Raw genomic sequence first — 17955 nt, 5'->3', positions numbered from 1 at the left:
CAGGATGGAGCACCAGTGTGATCTCTGTCAGTTACATTTGCCTACCTGCTACTGCCAGGAGCGTTGTCTCCTACTGTCCTGCCAGTTCCTGGTACTGAACAGCACTACCGCAGTCTCGTATATGTCTTTGCCTCTTCCAAACTGACACTATTGATCGCTCAAACCACCAGCTTTTTAACTGTCATCAGGGTGACTGTTGTTTATCATACCTCACTGAGGTAACGTAATTGTGCTAGTGGGAAGTATGGTTTATATGTATGATAGCAATCCACTTTCTCATCACTGATACCATCATCTACCATTAGTGGACTTTGGTGAATGGGGATGAGCTGGTGAAAATAAACATAAGGTCGGTGTCATTGCTTGCATTTCAGAGGCAGACAGGTTAAAGAAAGTTAGGATTTTATCTTCGCCACAGCCAAAAAGACAGGTTTTGCTAGGCTCAAATCATGTTTGCTAGATGGATTCTTGAGCTGTTATGAACTTTTATCATTCACGAAGACTTAAATTAACACCTATAAATATGATATGAAAGCTTCATTAAAATACAAAGTGTGACTCAAGTGAACATTAGAAGTGGTGTATGGAATTGATCGAACACTGGAGGTTGTGTAAATGTATTGATTTTCTTGGGGGAGAGTAAGGTTGTGGGTTTGTGTTGTAGTTAGCTGATCCGATGGTTGCCTTTTGGAGTAGGAGTTCTCCTCTGTCACCCACTGTGCAGTCCTGCTTTTTGCTTTGTGCTTGCTCTAAAGCACTCATGGTGAGTTGATTCATTGAGGTAAATTGTCAAAATACTGTAACATTTTAGTTCCCTGAGCCTGCCCACCATCAGTTTTCATATTGCAGTTTAGTTTCTTATTTTTGAGGAAGAAAATGAATGCTAGGAGGGAATATAAATAGCAACTGATTTTAGAGGGTAAACTGGGATTGAGTGATAGGGTGGAGACATGCATACATATAAAAACAGAGCATGTTAAGACACTGGAGCAACAGGAGTGACAAAAGAAGGGGTATGTAGCAGTCAATGAGAGTACCTTAAGCTGGTGTTTGTAAGGGGGGGGGGGAATTAATGTAAAGAGGATGATAGTGTTGATAATCTCAATTAACAATGCTCAGTCTGTAGGCTGTGGTCAGATGTGGCCCACCCAGATAGTTCATCTGGCCATTGCTTACCTGCTAGTGACTCTTCTTGCTGGGCAAACAGACAGCAGATTGCATAGTAAATGTGTTCTTCTCGAGGGGTGGCAGCCACTGTCATCTCCAAACTGCTGTCTTTCTGGAGGCTTTCAGCCCATGATATAATCTTGTTGAAGGTGAGTACATGAATGTGGATCTGTTTAGGAAACATTTCCCACTCACTTTAGGATTCTTTTCCCAAATGCTGCCTTTTGTTTGTAATCTTTGACAACTTCCAGACTTTGGGAAAGCTTTTGATTCCAGTCCAGCTTGAATATAATCATTTTGGATTGATTTTGAGATGTTGCAAATGTCATGAGATTCTTATTAAAAACTTACTACAGTATCTTCATTCACAAGCTTTTTGATTCAATGAAAGGAGAAGTATTCTATTTATTTCTATTTTATAGGAATATATTTTTAAATAATGTGTGCTTACTGTTAATGATCAGTTGGATTAAGTATTCCGTGACTTTTTTCTAGATGTAAGATACAGGCATATTACATTTGAATGATGAAAGTTGTTTATGCACTAGTAATGCTAATAATTTTAGCAGGATTTCAGGTAGCCAGGTAGCTTAAACTCCTCTCTGCCATTTTATTATAGTAGGAAGAATATTCTAGCGTAGTCTCCAAATCTGATTTAGCGGGGCCTGTGTGTTCATGAAGGGCAAGTTTAGAGATTTTTATGTTATTGGAGAATAGCCTGCCAGATATCTTCCCCTTCCCCCCTTTTTAATGAGGAAGACCCAGATCAGGCATCTTTTTTGATCACTTCTGTTGCAATATGACATGGGTCGAGAAACTCAGTTAGCACAGGTCAGTCTCTGGCTTTTGGGGCTTTCTGGATTATAAGATAATAAATCCTGTGTGTCCAGGGACTTGAACAGCCTTTCCTTGTTTTGGTATTTGGAGGGTGCTGTTTTGAAGCTAAGTAAACTTTTCTAGAAGGTTGATATGGTGTTAAAAGTCAAGAAGATGTGCAGTTGACTGTACTGAACTTTTCTACTAATTAGGAAATTGCAGAAATAGGTAAATATTAGAAATTTAATGGAAGGAGGACAATCTGGTAAAAGAACATTGGACAGAGTTGAAGGCGTAGCAGAGACTATGGTTTGTGAGTGGGGAGACCTCAGGCTAGATTTCATCAGTTAGACTGATACAGCTGAAAAATGGTTCAGCATATGGCCTCCTAAAATAACATTCATGTAAGAATCAAACCTCTGCTCCACCTCTACTGTTGTTTCTAACCATCTTTACTTAGCAGGTAGCGTTTCTTTCCTCACTTGCACAAGTTTTAATGGGTGTGGAAACCTCATCAGACTTCATGTGGGTGCGGTAATGGGGTTATGCATGAGAGGGTAGGAGGGCCAGTGTTCATAAAAGAGGTGCAGAGTATGGTTGAGTGCAGCGACGATCCCTACAGTCTTCTTTTGGAAAACATAGGAGGTGAGACAGAATGCTTGCAAAGTGTTGACCCTTTTATTGATTTATGGATAGCAGAATGAAACTTGAAAAAGAAAATGTATCGGAATGTTTTATGTAGGCTGGGTTGAACTGAACCAGCCAGTTCAGGTTTTAATGCCATGATTTTTTTTTTAAACGGTCTTCAGCAAATACTCACAAACACTTGACTAGCTAGTGCAAATGCTATGATGAAAATCCTTGAATGGATTTTTCTTGGCAGATACCCTATTATTTGAGCAGCTTAATATGTTCTGTTTTTTAAACAGAAATTTGATTTGATTACATAGGGTTAGGGTGGTTTATAAAGGTTACCTTTTGCTTCCTATCATAATTCTTCCTCTAATAGTCTTTGGTTTTGGCAGCCTGTAATCTTAATACTTATGTTTTTAAATCTGTCTCATGTTGAACTGGTGGGAGAAGGGGAGAATAAAAATTTTGGACAGTAAAGCTAGCAGGAAAATTCAAAATCCTATAGGTATTAATAGCTTTTTTAAATGGTTTGGGGGTTTAGGGAGGTGTCTTTGCTCTTCCAAAAGGATCTCTTCTGATTCAGTCAGGTTATTTCCCATTTAATGTCTATCTGTGCATGTGCTGCAGAGCTTCCTCCTTAATTTTTGAAAATTCCATTCTTGCAAGCCCTTTGAGGTACATTTGTACTGACATTTAGGGCTAATCCTGTGGGCTTCTTTCCGCTTAGCAGAGCCATTAAAGCTGCTGCTTTCAGAGCCTGTGGAGCCTGCACCCTGTAGCGGGGCATGTGCAGATGTCTTTATTATTATTAGCTCCTTTAGCAAAACTTCTTCTAACCATCAGTCTTGCCACTTGCTTGGAGAACAAAGTGAACTTACGAGAAGTATTAGGACAAGCATTGCTATGGCCATTCTGTGCGTTACGTCTGCTGTAAATTTTGTAGTATGTCCAGCGGATAGACTTCATTTCCGGCCCCGTAGCTGAGCAGAGCTTGTGATCGTTATCTGAGCGGTTGCTGGGACTCAGGCTGAGGTATTTTTAATGTGGGTGGCTGGTAGGTCTGGGCTTGAGCGGTACCATGAAATCGACCCTAATGCTGCACCACACCACACCTAAGTTGAAGCAGCCCGAGGAATGAATTGAAGGACATGGATACAAACGAAATAGATCAGCTTCTATATTTCTCAACTTATTACTGCTTTCCCAGGGTAAAAGCTCCTTTGGCATATGGAGGATTAAATGTTTCCTATGCTTTGAAAGTTCTTGCTATTAAGTGAGGCAATATCCCTGTGCTTTAGAAAAACAAATGTTCTATTTTAAACCAGGAATAGCTGAGTGCTTGTCCATGAGTGCTTGTAAGAGCAGGAAACTGTATTTAAAATGTCTGTCTGCTAAGGGAGACCCAAGTCCAGTATCAGATGCTACTTTTTAAAGAGCCCGTCTAATATAAATGACCGAGGTATGTGGACTGTAATGATAATTACTTCCGGGTGTTACAATGCTTATCATATCATTTTCTACGGCAATTGATTTATATGGGTTATGTTAGTTTGGTAGGTAAAGAGCATGTTGGAGTTCTGTTCAGCTGATATTCCATGAAGATAGAATTGCAAAACACCTTTTCAACACTTCCCTCGCTTAAAGCAAACAAACAAAAAAACCCTTGGGAAGCTGTGTTGTAACTGAGGATGCGAGTTTGGTTTGATTATTGATTTTTGGTGGTGTTCTTAATGCGATTGCTATTATCTTCTAGACTGTTTTACACAGTATTATTTACATTTATTTAAAAAGAGTGGCTCGCTGTATGCATGGGCACTATCTATCCTATTTGTTGAATAGTAAATGGATTTTGCAGAAGGGGAAAAATAGCATGTAATTACGTAATTTTAAACGGTTCTAGCACACGTGGCTGGGCAGCCTACGTTTTGTGAGTTATTTGCTTAATTTTTTTCAGTCTCTGAGTTCATTTTTTGCAATTGTTACACTATAAATGGTAGCTAATTTCTTTTAACTCCAAGGAGTGTGATTTTATTTATTTTTATTCCGATCTTCCTAATAGATGAATATTTTAAGGAAGTAAATGGGCATCTCTTTGGCTTGCTTGACTGTAGAACAAGAGTAGTGAAAGCCAGTGCAGTGTTTGAGTTTTCCAAGAAGTTATGTAATGCTACTGTGTTTTGCCTATTTTATCTTACACAGGTGACTAGAATGATTTATCTAATGTCAAATGTCTGAAGCAATATTTGAAAAATTGTTGCATATGTCTCACAATTCATTTTACTCTGTAACAGTTTTAATCTTTCATTTGCCAAATAGAAAATGGATTTTGACACTGGAGAGACTACCTTAAACATTTGCAACAGTATCTTAATTTGTGATGTCTCAGGTCAGCTAGTAATGACAAATGTAATTTTTCTCCTATGGCTAAACATGTTCAGGAGCCAAGGAATTTTTAGTGCTTTAATTTTGTAATCCACTGCTACTTCACCAACGCTCCCCCCACCCTCCCACAGCAAAGCCCAATTTTTGCTTGGGAAAAAACTGGATTATGTTTTGTGTCAAATGTCATGCTTGTAATTATTTCATCACTGAATTTTATTTTCTAACTTTTGCTTAGTAAGTCAGCTTCAGGGGCCCTTTTTCCTTATGCTTCCATCATACTCTAGTTTCAGCACAACGTCCTTACCTATGCACATTGTTATTTTGCTTTTTGGTAGTATGTTCTATACAGTGTCACCTGCTGTCTTCTTTCAGGGCTATCTTCAGGAAGAAAAAGCCACAGAACAGCTTTAAATGTTAGTTGAATGGTACTTTTACCTGGGAAGTTAAGCAGTGTTGTCTTCTATCTCATTATCTAATATGCTGTGCTGGAGTACCCGTGAATGTAATTTGCTCATTGGAAAACACATGGACGATGATTCCGAAGGTTCCTTCGAGAACCTCTACGAAGCTATAGTGGCTGATAAGATGGTGGTTCAGAGTGTTTTGAGTAAAACCTGACTCTGAATACCTACAATATGACAAGGTGCTGCTAAGCTTGTCTTCACCAGTATTAATTGACCTTATTTGCATCTTATCAAGTGGAGCTGTTCTCCTGAATTTCCCATCATCTGTTGGACATTTCCTGGGATAGTTTTCTGCTGTGTTAACAAGTTGAGGCAACTCACAGAAATCTGATAAGCACAGGTGTCAGTATCTGCAGTTGCATGCAGGGAAAGGGAAACTCGCCTTTTCCAGTGGCAGTGAGCTACTATATTGGCACACCTTGTACCTTGATCCAATCTCAAGTATCCATGAGTTCTCTAACCAACAGGCCATGGATTATTGAGGGGTGAACATATCAATAGTTACTGCTAAAGCTCTTCTGCTGTGCTGTAACTGTTGAAAAGTCCTGCCAGAAATAAGATTGTCATTGCTTAAATGGTTATATGGGATGTTTGGGATCTAGAGCCAAATCCCTCTTGAATCTGGAAGGCTAACTCTAGTTTTCTAATTAAAATGCGCATTTGTGGAGAGAGAGTTGAGAGGGCATATGGTCTGGTGGGGATTGAAGTTTGAAAGGTCCTGGAACAGGTGATTTAATTCATGTCTGGAGAGTGAGGAGAGAGAAGATTTAGGATTATGTGGCTGAAGAACTATCCCTTGAGAACTTTTGTTCATTTTACCTTACCCCATTTTATATGGCAATGGGGGAGAAGGGGAAAGCACTACTTGTTATTCAATAAAATTGCATTAGAAATTAAACTAATCCTTTTTACTGTTCATTAATATAAGACAGAAGGGCTGTAGCTACCAAACTGTATACTAAGGTAGCCAGCTGGTCAAGGAGTGATGTGTTTTGGAAAGGACATGCTCCTGGACATATGATAGACGAGACAATGGTGGGTGTAGGCTATGAGTATTTCCGTAATAGCATTTGTGGCAGAAGGGCATCACGGCTTCAAAGCATGTGTGTGTAATATTAAGCCTAGCTTATCTTAACAGTATTCCCCCACCTCCACATTTTTATTGTATTTTCTTTTTTTTAAAAGCCCCTTTAAGGTCACTTCTAAACATGAATTGGATTTTACTAAAGTGATAGAGTAGCACAGTGAAATAGTTTGATAGCTACAACATAGTAGGACTAAGCAATACTAGAAATTCCATCACATAATGAGAAAACAAACATATAACTTTAATTTCACATTGTACACGGCAGGAATGTAATATTAATTATAAATACTGTCTTAAATGCTGAGCACTGTAGTCACTACAGTACACTTAATCTGTAGCGTTTCTGTGAGGACACCTAATAAAAAGCAAATAATGTTTTGTTATTACAATTTTGTGTTTCTTGTGCATAGTCTTTAAAGAAATGTTGGTAACCATTAAGTACAATTCTTAGCAGGTTGAATTAAATTCAGTGAAAACTTGCATTTTGTTTTATTTGGACTTATTTGAAACAATATGAAAGATATAAAATAAATGTAATGGATAACTGATTTTAAATTCTGCTAGCCATACTTATTTCAGAATGAATCAGACATTGAACGTGGATCAAGAATGCAGAATATAGTTAGAAAGATAAACTGCAGCCTGTGTATTGTAGGGAAGGATGAAGACCACTTTCTGTTGTCATCTACTTTCCTGGTCTTTGTTTATTTTATTGGTGACATCCTATTCCCACATCAATTTCCTCCAGTGTGAGAACATGCAGTCACTTTGCAAACAGCTGGAGGTCTTTCTGCCCTCAGCTGGAGGCCACTGTCCCTTCTGTTGGACTGTATTAATAGATCATGTGAGTACTCCTAATCTGCTTCAGGAAAAAATCAGGTGAAATAGTTTAGATCATTTTTAGAGTGGTTTGCTTTTTAGCTGTGATTCAAGCTAATTTGTCTGATTTGGGCACAGAAGCGGATTAGGAGTGCTTCTGCACTCCTTTTAACTAGCAAAGCTCAGTTGAGGGATAACCGCCACAGTTAAATTTGGGTGAGCATGTAATTTCAGTACAAAGCGTGCTGGAGTTAAGAATCCTCCTTTCCCGCCCTCCTCCCCCCCCCCCCCCCCGCCCCTTTTGCACTTTGGGCTATATTCATGCCTTTTTCTTTTGAGCTTTATTTGATTAGGACATAATTAGATCTATCTCTAGGTTTCTGCAAACCCTAGGCATATTGTTTGGCTTGTTCTGCAGATAGCTACATATGTATGTCTATATATGTGCATACCCACAGTGGAAAATTGCCTGATCCCTGCTACATGCCTGATGAATGCAATATTTGTCTATTTATGTCAGGTTACTGAAGGGTTAAGCAAAATTTGAGCAGACATATTTAAGTTAGATAAAATTAGGTCTTTAACCCGTCCTCAATAACTGGACAGAAATTGTTCATGTTAGATAGACTGTCTGTTTCTGCTCTAATGGTGCTTTGTATGATCCACTCTGAAACATTAATTTTTATTTTTTCAGCATTCATTGTAGTAAAAAGTCAGTAAGTCAATATTGCAACAGATGGAGCTGAACAGGTGCTCTATGAGAGGTCCAGCTTCTTGGACTAAACATAATCTACATACAGAAAGGACAATGGAAAGAAAGCCTAGTCAGAGAATTCAGGTAACTGAGCTAGTTGCAGGAGGAAGAATAGCAGGTGCATTAAGAGATGTACTAAAAAGGAAATATTTAAGGAATACTGGATGAAACACTACCTTATTTTAGCTTGCTAAACTGACTTAGACTGCTGACATGCAACCACAACACTGTAGATTCTTTTAATTTCTGTGAGCTAACAAAAAACTGTGTTGACATAATCTGTACAGAGTGGCTTGATATCTAATGTCCGATTCTGCCTGGACTTACTCTTCCTAATGTTACACAGAAGTTCAAGCAACAGGCTGTTGGTTATTGAGGGGTGAACACAATGGTTTCTGCTAAAGCTCTTCTATGGTGCTATAACCGTTTAAATGTTGTGCCAGAAATAAGATTGTCATTGCTTAAATGATTATATGGGATGTTGGGGATCTAGAGCCTTTCTAAGGGCCCTGTTTACTTTTTACTATGTCTTGTATTTTACAGGGTAGAAACGGTCTGCCAGGCCACCTTGCATCCAGACTGATTCCTTAAATTTCGCTTAATGGGAAGTGATTGTAAAGTTGGTTCAACTGCATTTTGATGTAGCTAGTGCTTCCGTAGTTGCCACTGCATTGTAGTATACCGATGGCTTTATTATGTCATAGAGATGATGACTGTGCCACATACTCCCAAATAGTTAAAATATAATTAAAGTATCTGCAATGAATAAGAAATATCCTTTATTTTACTCCATGTTTCACGCTATTACAAAAATTAGTGTTCTTTTCTGGGTACATATTAGATCTTGCTACAGCATAGCAGGTCCTATGCTTGAGATCAGTTTAATAAGAGTCCACTATAGTTGTTCAGGCGTTATAGGTTGCTTTGTTCTATAGTAGAAGACCATGAAAAAAGTGGCTTGGGAGCTAGCCGTCCACTGTTCCCAGTCACTTCTTGTGAAGCAGTCATGTTCGGCCCATTGATTTCTAGTATCACATTTCTCAAGGAAAGAATATTTTGCTGCTGAAAATATATTATTCAGCTAATTGCCTTTTGAATTCCTTTCTGCCGACCAGATCCTCACGTACCAGCCTCTAACTTTGAAAGTCCTGAAGTTAAGCTGCCTCCATCATGTTAAGACCAAGTACAGCATGAGTCTGTTTCATCTGGAAGAAACACCCTTCTTGAACATATTCTTGAATTCAGTGCAAAGCCTTCAGAGTTGCAAGATGCAAGGCTAACGCAGCACAGAGTGGCCCAATAGCACTCCGAAAAAAGCATACGTAACACTATAGGGCCTTTTGAGTTTCTGGGAGTTAATACTGGATTGAGCAGAGAAGTGATGCCTCTCAAGAAGCTGATGCCGTCAAAAGATACGGAACCAATATTGCCATCAGTATTGACTCCAGTCATAGCGTAGTATCTGCAGCAAAGTATATGTCTGGTAGAGAAGAAAATGAGCATTTGATTTTCACCTCTAGGAATTTCAAATTATTCTGTTTGCATCTTATCATTGAAACCTCTTGGGAATTTTGACTGTCCCAAGAAAAAAATGGCATCATTGCTTTCTTCTTAGGTCTAAAATGTTGTTAAATATTATGAATGGCAGATTTCACTGGTGAAGTATGTCTTTTAGTATTGATAAAAGTAACTCTTTTCTTAATAATTTGCCTCGAGACGTGGAATAGTTCAAAAGCAAGATAGAAAAAAAGTCATGGAAAAGCCTAATAGGCATCAGAGGAAGTGTCTGAAACTGTAGGCAGATATACGCCCACTATAGTGATGATGGGAAGCATATTGTGGCTTCAGATGTGGTATATTGTGTGAAAAGTATAAGCTGTGGTCATGGAATGCTTTAAAAAGCTTGCAGCTCTTTAGCAAAAACGTTGAAGATGCCCTGGGCTCTCTGAAGAAGTTAGAGTGACTGTATGCTCTCTGTAGAATTTCATATCGTTAAACTACTGGCAGCATGCAGTTCCTGATTTTAGCACTTGCTAAGCATGGCATCTTATTGCAGGCAGTGAAAATACCATGCCAAGTAGTGGCAATAGGAATGCTGTAATCCTTCTTAAACACATTGGGGAAATTCTGATATTCTTAATGGTTGTTCTTAATGGTTATTCTATAACCATTCTGGTATTCTTCAGGATTTCCATTGAGCATGGTTGGATGTTGGACCTGAAAAAAATAGGTGCCTTTCTGGTTGTGCCATCCAGCTTTTTTTTCTTCCTGGGCTTTCTACTGTTCTTCCCCATCAGGGATTATTCTAATGGTGTTACAGACCGGCAGAGTTTTCGTTGCTCGGCTGGATTCCAGGAATGGAAACTTCTTCCCCCTTTGACTCAGAATTTCCATCTTTTCTGAAGTTAGGTGGCCACATCACTGCAGAACTTCCTGCCATTTTATTACTTCAGCACACTAACTATCCTTCATATAACAAAGGAGTCTTCACCACATTTTTCTGAGTGAGTTTGTTTAGAATTAGGAACTCTGAAATCAAAAGTAGGATCATGGCCAATTTTGAACCTGAGGAAACTCAGAATGATAGTACTGCTGCCAATTCTCTTATCAAACTTTAGACTTCTGGTTGACAGTCAACTTGCAGGATGTGTATATCTCTTTTCAAACGGCCCTACTTGCCACAAAACTCCTAAAGGTCAGTTGGGCCTCTCTAAAGATAGGACAGTCTTGGGAGCTTTCACCAAATACTAGATATTAGTTGAGGCTTATCTCAGAATACAAAGAGTAATTACATATTCATATATTTTGAGATAAAATCGTAAAGACTAAACCATCAAAAATTCCATATTGAACCCCCTAAAAACGCAGAATTAGGACAATATTAAACTCTACGTCAGCCAAAGCTTTTATTTTTTCTTTCTGGTGGACTTGACAATAATACTCTTTTTAAATCAACTTCAGTAAGAACTGTGCAAACATGTTCCATGTTTCTTGTGAAAGACTGGGTAGACTTAATGTGTTCATGACTCCTGGGTGTTTGTTGTCCAGTGAGGTGCAGAAGTTCCAGTCAAGTGTGCAAATTTGTATTGGGTTTGCGTGGCATGGTTTTGGGAGCGGGAAGGCTACAGGCAGACTTCTGTGGGAAGGTGCTAGAAGCTTTCCCTGTGTCCAATAGAGCCCATGCCGGCCGGCTCCAAGACAGACCCACTGCTGGCCAAGGCCAAGCCCATCAGCAACGGTGGTAGCGCCTCTGGGATAACATATTTAAGAAGGGGGGGGAAAAAAACCTGCACAATTGCAGCCGGCGAGAGGAGTGAGAATATGTGAGAGGAACAGCCCTGCAGACACCAAGGTCAGTGAAGAAGGAGGGGGAGGAGGTGCTCCAGGCGCTGGAGCAGAGATTCCCCTGCAGCCCGTGATGAAGACCATGGTGAGGCAGGCTGTCCCCCTGCAGCCCATGGAGGTCTATGGTGGAACAGATATCCACCTGTAGCCCGTGGAGGGCCCCACACTGGAGCAGGTGGATGCCCGAAGGAGGCTGTGACCCTGTGGGAAGCCCGTGCTGGAGCAGGTTTGCTGGCAAGACTTGTGACCCTGTGCGGGACCTGTGCTGGAGCAGTCTGTGAAGAATTGTAGCCCGTGAGAAGGACTCATGTTGGAGAATTTTGTGGAGGACTGTCTCCCATGGGAGGGTCCCCACGCTGGAGCAGGGGAAGAGTGTGAGGAGTCCTCCCCCTGAGGAAGAAGGAGCGTCAGAGACAACGTGTGATGAACTACCGCAACCCCCATTCTCTGTCCCCCTGTGCCACTGGCAGGGAGGGGGTAGAGAAAATGGGGAGTAAAGTTAAGGCCGAGAAGGGAGGGGTGAGGGGAAGGTGTGTTAAGATTTGGTTTTATTTCTCATTACCCTGCTCTGATTTGATTGGTTATAAATTAAACTAATTTCTCCAAGTTGAGTCTGTTTTGCCCATGACGGTAATTGGTGGATGATCTCTCCCTGTCCTTATCTCCACACATAAGCTTTTTGTTTTATTTTCTCTCCCCTGTCCAGTTGATGAGGGGGAGTGACAGAGCAGCTTGGTGGGCACCTGACATCCAGCCAAGGTCAACCCACTGCAAAAGTGATAACATCTTCCACATAGAACTGTGGTAGGTGTGCATCTAGAGAAGTTCCAGCAAAAAGATTTGTGGACACATAAGTACTTGATTATATAAAAATGTTCTAATTAGGGATAATTCATGCAGTGTATCTTCATGTTTGTGTTAGATTTAAGACCTAATAAAACCATTCTGCTGACATCAGCTTAAGTTAAAAAGAAAGGAACCTGAGATTTTTCTGAACTAAAATTGCCTGGTTGCTCTCCTCCATTTTGCAGAGTTATGTCAGTTTTGACTGAGGTAAATGGAGGACCACCCGCCGTCTTGCTGGTTCTTACACATGTAGAGCTCAGTGTATGTTTTCTCCATTCTTACTGTGAGGTCTTTAAAACCTTGGGTTTGGGTTGTGGGCGGTAGGAAAGGTTCTTTACCTGTCATAAGTACTTTTGCCTACAGGTATTGCTGGTGCAAAATTCTGATCTTGATTAGTTGAAACTGGCTTAAATGTCCATACATACTTTTCCAAGGTTACAAACTCAATAGAAGTAAGCATTTTCATGATGAGAAATACTGCCGTAGTGCATTGAATTCATTATGTGATTGACGGGGTACTGTACTTCCTTTTTAAAAAACATATGCAAAAGTCATTGTGGTAATTGCTTATTCGTAGATACAGACTTCAGAATAAGTCTTTCAGGATGTTGTGCTTGTAGTAGAATATGTAGTCAAGCAGGTGTTTTAAAATTTAATATGGAATACTGCATATAAGTTTCATCGTTTCAGTGGAAGTTACTGAACTTTCTCATTAGATTTTCCATAAATGTGCTGCACTGAATAAATTCTTCCTTTGGATGCAAAAAATATGTCGGATATGGAGTCAATCTGCGACTATCTTCGTGAAGAATCTAGACTTGCTGTCTCTAATTAGATGCTGTATGGCAGAATTGATTCTGTAATCTACATTTGCATTAAAAACTGACTCCTAGAGTTGCTCAGATAATGTTCACAGTTAGTTTGTATCATATCATTTTTCTGAATTTGCAGATGTGAAAATTTTGTGCATCTGCAGCTGAAGACTTTTAGAGCACAGAAGCCTTTATAATTGCAGGCTTAGAAAAATTTCAACAGATACTGCTAGTAAGGAGATTACATATTCTCAGATGGCTATAAAATGCCAGATAAAAGATCTAGATGATGGGGCAATAGTAGCATGAAATTGATGGGGTTTTAGACAGTCGACAACATTCCCAGAAGAAGCAACACTCCAATCTTGTGCTCTGTTGTAATGGGAGGGTCAAGTGAATTCCATCGCCATCAATGTAATTTGCCGTAAATGTTGTTAAGGTCTGGATGAAGTAACTGCGTTGCTGTACATGTGCTCCTATCCTATATGTTCTTACTTTCTCTGTAGGCTGAATTTTATTTGAATGTTCATCTTAAATAGTATTTTTGTCAAGGAAATACTAAACTTAGGAATGTCAAAGCCAAAGAAGTCTCCTTATAAATATAGCAGTAATTGTTGCTGGGAAGTGGTTGAGAATTCTATAGCTCCTGGATAGAGCAAGTGATGGCTGTGAATAGCATTAACTAATCGTCTTACAGCTTTACCTTGTGTCATCAAAAAAGTAGTTCATAAGGTGGAATAAAAATCAAACCCAGGCATGAACAGATAGTTAAGATTAACAGTACATAACATATAACTGAAAACTTTACAGGCTTTATTTTGCAAGTTGCCTAGTTAAGATTTCCAAATTAATGTTGCTACGTTATTATGCCTATGCTCAGGTACTTTGCTGTTGATGCTTGAGCTCCGTTCTATGCTGAAATTGAAATATGCTTTGAAAATGAGAACTGTACCTTTATTAACTCATCTTCAGTTTTCTACTGAACCAACTAATACAGGTGTCTGTAATAGTGCTGCAAAATTAATGGTACCGTGCATAGAGCGCTTTTGTGATCATTAGAGCATCCCCCAAAAGGTTCAAACGACAATACCAGCCTAATTTGGTGGTTGGGACTTTGAATTCTGAAATGTGCAAAGACTTAGGATTGTTTGATGATTCCTTTAAAGCTTAGCTCAGAGGAGGAGACAGTTCAAACTACAGACCTGACAGAAAGAGGCAAGGAGAACAGCAGAGCATTACTTTTTCTCCTAGAACGTCAGCTAAAATAAGAAAAGTCAACGCTTACTGGTGTTAGTCAGTCAGATCCTTAAGAGCTCTTCTCTGCTGAATGTTAGCAAGTCTGTATCTTCTTCACAACATGGACTGAGAACTTGAGTACTCATCTCAGTCTTTCAAGCTAAGTTTTTAATTAAGCGTGTGCTTCACATCATTTTGTTCTCTATTTTTCTCAGGTCTGTCTGAAAGGAACTTGCCTCAAAGGGATGAGGGAGGACGAGAGGGAATCTTGGGAGATGGGTGAACAGCTCCCATACCTCAAGATCAGATGGGTGTCAGGGTTGAGGGTGGGAGAAAAGGGATCCTTTCCTTCAGTCTGGTCCTGTCACGTAGTACTGCATCCTATTTAGTCACTGTAACCAGTAGCATACCCTAGTTCCTGTGCCTCCTTGGCTAATGTCTAGCCAGTCAGAAAGAGAGTTGGATAAACCCCCTAAATATCACCTATTCTTGGCGCTGCTGGAGTTGGAAGAAGTGGGGAAGGCAGTGACACCCAAGCCTGAAATGTAACCGTGACCCAGCACTGGCTGTTCTTGTCTCGGTTCTGATTCCTCCCTCAGTTGCAGCCCCTGAATCTCCACGATGCAGGCATAGGCAAAGGCGACACTTTTTCTGATATTTCCCAGAGCTGTTTTACACCCCTATGAAACCTATAGGTAGTTGTAGATACTGTGACAGTACTGCTGCAGGACTGCAATACCACTGTGCTGTGTTTCAAACACAGTTTGAAAAGTACCAAGTTAGTAAGAAGGTTGTGTGACTACGGTTTGCGATACTCACTGGTTGTTAGTGGCTCTTTCCATTCTGGCTGAAAGGGAAACAATTTTACAAGGTTCAGGCTTGTCCCTAAAGGAGTAGAGTGCTATGAAGTGGGTAAGCGGTGTCAGAGCATAATACTGGCATCATATGATTGCTATACCATACCGTTGTCCGGTGCACTGCCCATTGCTGCCACTTTGTCAGTGCCTGAAGCTGCCTTTGATATGCAGCATTACTCATCAAGCTTCTCCTTATGTATGCGTACGCTTATATTTACATTTTAACTTATTTTTGTTTGCTGGTTACCTAGTGGGAGATGAAGTGAGCACTTTTTTTTTTTTTTTTTAAGCCAAAGTGAGGTGCTGTAGTTAAGCTTCTAAATACGTTTTTAGGTTTCTGTGGTCAGAAGGGTTATTTCTTGTTCTCGTCTATAGGTCTTCTCACAGTGAAAAACTGACGTACCTATAGTATTGCTAATAATTTCTGCTGTCTCTGTATGCTTTCATTTGTGGCAAAAGAATCAATCGCTTTTTGAAAGAAGGGGTTAATAGATTTATATCTGTCCAAAAGTATATTAGGAGGAAAGATTAAATTCTTACCTCTTAAGTGGTAGAAGTAGAATGCTGTTATGTTGCATTTCAATTTTGGGTGGTAATTCATCCTTATTAAAGACTTAATGGGATGCTGCCAAAGCACAAGACAGTTTGTATCCTTCTGAAGTCAGTTATGAAGCTTTACTAGTTCAAAACACGATAAGAATGTCAATATGTATTCTTCTTGCCTATTTCATTTTTTTAACTAATCTTCTGATACTCTAAAAGTAAACATTAGTCATACTTCTGTAGCCTCTGTGAGTTTGACTCATGATTTAAAGATTTGAAAGTAATCCATGTTAGTAAATCTCTTTCTTGTTTCCTTTTTCAAGTTCTAGGGTAACAACATTGGCTGGGTTTTTGGTGCATTTTAAGTCCGGTCCGTAGCTGGCTGGATTGTATGCATCCTGTGCAACATGGAGGTCCTGCTTTCTCTCATACCGTGCTCCAGGCACTTGGCACTAAACAAATTAACAATAGACCTTGCTATACTAAGATAAGAGGCTAATTTTACAGGTACAGCATTTTGTAAATCACATTATAGTTGACAGTTCAGAACTGGAGAATTAATTAATATTCAGAAATGTAGTCAAATGGGAATAGTTGCAGGCTTATTAGAAAGAAATGTCACATTGCTGTTTGATACAAAGATTTCTAGGTCAGAATGACTGATGTTTGTCTGAATTTTCTTATATAAACATGACTTATTACTTCTGAAAGTCCACAGTTTCATCTATTAACGTATCCCATATAACTGCTTCTTTAACATGTAAGAGAGTGTTCCTGAAAATACTGCACTCTCTCTTTTTTATTTACTTCTTTTTAATGTCACTTGACCGATGCTGTGATAGTTCAGTCAGTGGAAACATGCAAGTTTGCTGACATCTGGACTTGAATTTAAATTCTTTTTGTTCTTTCACTGTGTAGATGAAGAAATCTCCTTGTGACCTCTGTGTGGTTGCGCTTCCGATATTAGACTTGTTGTACTGATTAAACAAGTGGGAACTTGATGGGTCTTACAGTCTTGAATGACATTAGCTTTATTCTGTTGAAATAAATTAGTTCAAAGTAAACCTGTGATATTTTGGGAATCCTAGATATACAAAACATTTTGATGTAGTTCTATAACTTGTGTTAGAAGTGATGCGTGTTACTGATACAAGTGGATACTTTCATGAAATAGACAAAATGAAAAATACACATAAGCTTTTCTAGTCTTGAATACTAACTGTCTTTGGAAGTCTTTCATGGTGGTTTGCTCATCTAACCTGCTGTCTGTTACGGTATTCCATTTAGTCATCTGAACTTCTACTTAACTAATTAATATAATCTTTAATACTTCTTTAACTAATGAATTTCACATTGTTATCTAAATTTCAATTAGAATATCTATTAGGAGAGTTGGGTTTGTGGATGTTGCTTGTTTCAGAAGTGGTGTTCACCCAGGCTTTTCTAAGCCTAAACTTTCTTTACAAAACTTTACAGCATCAATACCTGTAGCCTTGTTAGTTTGGCTTTTGATCATGAGAGAGTTGCAGTTTGGGGTAACATGCCCTGCAGTTCTCACAGCAGGCTGATACCTAATTTGCAGAATTAGTGGACTTTCTAATAGTTGAAAGGTTTTTCTATCTGAAGTTTGAGAAGTTGGAAAAATCACGTACCAGAAAAGTAGAAGATTAATGCCTTGATGGCAATCCATCAATGTTCTTTAATGGTATATGGGCACTGTGGAAGACTGTACTGAAGGTATGCATGGGAGGACTTTTGTTCTACAAGGAATTTTCTGCAGCAGAGAACGTACAAACTTCGAGGATGAAACTTCATCTACATAGATTCTACGTTGTGTAGATTCTTATTGATTGAAAGAAAAGAATATGTCAAGGCTGGTAGTTTGATAGTGTGAACAACCAGACTCATTCTCTGTGTTGCATATTATCACATTACGTCACCTCTCAACGTTACGTGAAATAGAGCAGCAGCAGATGTACTGGGTAGCTATCCTGTCTCAGAATGGGAGTCTTGCATTGATTCTTCCATGATCTTAATTCTGCTTAAGTGGTATTCTGGATGTGGTGAATAATTGGTTGATAGACTACATTTGAAAACTAGCTTTAAAAAGGAAGGCAGAAAATGACAGGAGTGTTTGTCAGAGTGATAGAGAACTTTTTAATGTTTACAAAAAAAAAAACCAACAACAAACTGT

At 39.3% G+C, this 17955-nt stretch overlaps 1 protein-coding gene across 1 annotated transcript in view; it reads left to right on the top strand.

Annotated features, from left to right (window-relative positions):
* STT3B (STT3 oligosaccharyltransferase complex catalytic subunit B) overlaps positions 1 to 17955 on the top strand; it is a 53903-nt gene that overhangs the window by 4637 nt on the left and 31311 nt on the right. The window lies entirely within an intron of this gene.

Source organism: Nipponia nippon, unplaced genomic scaffold (assembly GCF_047370975.1).
Source record: "Nipponia nippon isolate SJK-2023a ecotype South Korea unplaced genomic scaffold, ASM4737097v1 scaffold_1, whole genome shotgun sequence".
Classification (NCBI taxonomy): Eukaryota; Metazoa; Chordata; class Aves; order Pelecaniformes; family Threskiornithidae; genus Nipponia; species Nipponia nippon.
Note: the sequence above shows the minus strand (reverse complement) of the source record. Positions and strands in the feature narration are given on the sequence as shown.